This window comes from Canis lupus, chromosome 2 (genome assembly GCF_011100685.1).
Source record: "Canis lupus familiaris isolate Mischka breed German Shepherd chromosome 2, alternate assembly UU_Cfam_GSD_1.0, whole genome shotgun sequence".
NCBI classification, from domain to species: Eukaryota; Metazoa; Chordata; class Mammalia; order Carnivora; family Canidae; genus Canis; species Canis lupus.
Window position 1 is genome coordinate 30,629,677 of NC_049223.1, and position 3,052 is coordinate 30,632,728.

The 3,052-nt window shown below is 43.6% G+C and overlaps 1 long non-coding RNA gene across 2 annotated transcripts; it reads right to left on the bottom strand.

The window, feature by feature from the left end:
* Window positions 1-459: 459 nt before the first annotated feature.
* Window positions 460-2,110, bottom strand: LOC106560145. Of its 2 annotated transcripts, none has more exons than XR_005354965.1 (2): window positions 1,794-2,110; window positions 460-1,390 (listed from the first exon to the last, which is right to left on the bottom strand). It is a non-coding gene; the product is annotated as an uncharacterized LOC106560145 (long non-coding RNA). The 2 variants fall into 2 exon arrangements; XR_005354966.1 differs by having other exon boundaries at window positions 1,800-2,095.
* Window positions 2,111-3,052: the final 942 nt, after the last annotated feature.

Here is a 3,052-nt window from a genome sequence, read left to right on the forward strand (position 1 = left end):
CTCTTCTGAACAGCCAATGGAGGCTGCACCAGCCTCTTTCTGGGCTCTGCTTTGACATCCCCTTCTAAACAACTTTCAAACACATTTATTTATCCATTTGTGTTAAAACAAACTCTTGTATAAAAGCAGATCAAAGTCGAGTGGTCCAATTTATACAACAGATCAATGGGGGCGGGGGAGTGGGATGTGCAGCATCGCACCTGCCGGGCCAACTCGCATCCTCTCCGCAGACCAACTCGATGCCTCTGCAGATTCTCAGCTTCCAGAGGCAGAACCATCATGTCGTCATTTGTTAGCAAGGAATGGGAAAAATACAACATGACGAATCTCTTCCAGGTCCTGAAGTAGTTGAAATGACCCCCACCCTGACCCTGAAACACAATATTTAGATCAAGTTCATTGGGACAATTAATTGCAAAACATAGGAAGTAACTTTGAAGAAAATAGAGTCACATGGACTTCCAGAGACTAAATATTCCAATAGCATTTTATTAGGAGGAGCAGGGAAGAACCACTAATAAAAATGCGTAGTAGCATTGCCTATATGGACATCCTGCAACAAGATCTCTGTCCCCCGGGCAGACATTTGGAGTTGCTTTTCCAGGAGCGATGGCGCGCCTTGCTGTGACCCAACAGTATACTTTTGCAAAGTGGTTGGCCAACATTCTGGAATGTAGTCTATGGCTTTTCAATGAATTCTTTCCTCTGAGCAAACAAGCTGGCTCGAGAGGTACTGCACACATGGTCACTTATTCCCATTAGCAACCCCAAACAAGCAAACGGCTCTACCCAAACAGTAGGAGAGGCTAGGTTATTTTTAAATGTGCTCAGTTTAACATGTTTCACAATTAGTGATTTCCCAACAACACAAAAAATTGTACAACCGTTAAAATTACACGAGAATTCAAAGGAAGGCAGACCAAGCAGGGAAAGAGGCAACAGAGGGCAGTTCACGTGTTATAAATGAATGAAAACAACAAATTCCTACCTAGAGAGACTATTTCCATTTTTGTCAAGTCCTAGTAAAAGCTAGTGGAGGAAGCAAAGAGTTATGAGTTTTGGTGAGAAATACATTCATCTCGTGTTTTTCTCCCAACAGGCTTCTTGTATTAAAAATATGTATGCTCCAAACGAGCTTTGAGGAATGTGTCTGTGAAGGCAGCCTGATTATAAAGCCCAGGAGATCGCAGCAAGCCAGAGACGAGGAGGTTTCTTGGTTTCCCAGGATGGCAGTGCCTGCTGAGTCGGTTCAAGTCAACAGGACATGGCTGGAAATCCCACAGTCCCAGTCCCCATGCAAGGGGGGCGTCCCTAGATACGGAGGGGGGCGTCCAGCCCCAGCCACAGATGTCTCACACGGACATCCAGCATCACCAGTACAAAATGTTATCTGGTGGAAAACAAAAAGAAATTTACATTAAGTCCACATTTTTATTTCTCAATTTTCAATGATTACCCCTGATTTTTACACAGGCTTTCCACAAGCCCTTTCCTCTGGATATCACCCGAAATCAGCAGTTCTCACATAGTTCAAGGATAGGAACGGACCTGGCTTTTCACGCCTGACTTGGACTCATGACAAAATAACCAACGAGCCAATGTTATGATGAGCCTTGCTTTATGAAGAGACTCGGCAAGTATTACCTGAAGGAACCATCACTTACTGTGAGATAGTCATTTCTCGAACCATCCCTTTCATCTATAAATGAGGAAATGAGTCAGCTTTGCTAAGTGTTACCTCATCATCGCTGCCTTGTTATTCAGAGGGAATAGGAGCACATTTTGTTACTCACACAAACCTGGGATCACCGAGTGTCCAGGGCCTGTTGTTACCTCCTCTTCAAACAACTACAGGTTCTGTTGTCAGAGATCTTAACTGTCTCTCTGGTTGGAAGAGCGCCCGGCCTGGTCACAAGATTGCATGACTCATTGCAACTGCTCAACTTTAGCTAAGCACAGAGCTGAAAGACCGAAATCAGCTCTGTGATGTCATCTCTTTTCTATGTATCTTTAACATAGTTGAGATACAGGGGTTGTTGAGTAAGTCACAAAGCTTTCAAATGAGAAGAATGTGTCTCGAATGCTTAGGAAAGCAAACCATCTGGGGTTATGTTTGATTACAAACAGGAAACCTGCGCCAGGAATCCGGGTGTGTGGTCTTGGCCGACACAAAGTATTCCACAAGGTTTTTTAGGATCGCCGAGCTGGTCACCTGGGTTGGTCAAAGTTTAACCCAGCTGAAATATTTGGGGCTTTAATCACCCTTCCGTGTTCAGGACAGATTTGGGACGCGTCCTCACGTAGGATTATTTGAAATCTTCAAAAATAATGAGAGTTCCTAAATGTGTCTCGGAGTCAAGAAAAATAGAAAGTGTTTGCAAGAGTAGGGATTATCAGTAACGTCTCTCTCTCTTTCTCTTTCTTTCTCTCTCTTTATTCTTTTACAATTAGTTAATGAGCAAGCATTGCTTGTATAGTGACAAATATTAAGTGGACAGGAATGTTTCCAGCTTCCTCAGACTTAGCTCCATAAGAGGTAAAAAAAAAAAAAAAAAAAAAAAACACCAAAACAAACTGAGTAAGTCAGTTGACAGCTACCTCCTATCTTGTTGCTACCTTTCACGGTGATGTAGTAAAACTGCATGACTCAAAATGAGATCACTGTTTACCTAACTGCACTACGGCTCCCAGCAGAGCCTGTGTGAAAGGGGCTCCTCAGCCACCAGCTATTGTAACGCTAGCAACAATCTCTTCTAAGAACTTGAATCACTCCGTTCGGTAAAGGCCAGCCAAGACGAAGAACACACACAGGTCACTGTGCAGCCAAGATAAAGGAAGTATTTTTAATTAAGCTGATGATACCACTTCCTCGGGTTTGGCTTCAGCTGGAAGATTGGAGAACAAAACAAGGCCAGGAACGTTGCAGCGTTTGGGAAAGGTTTGGTATCATGTGAAAAGCTATGTGTCTTTCAAATTTAGCACATTATTGTTTAGCTTCCTCTTCTCCACCCCCCCCCCCCGCCACCACCACCACCACCTGTATTGTCTGTTT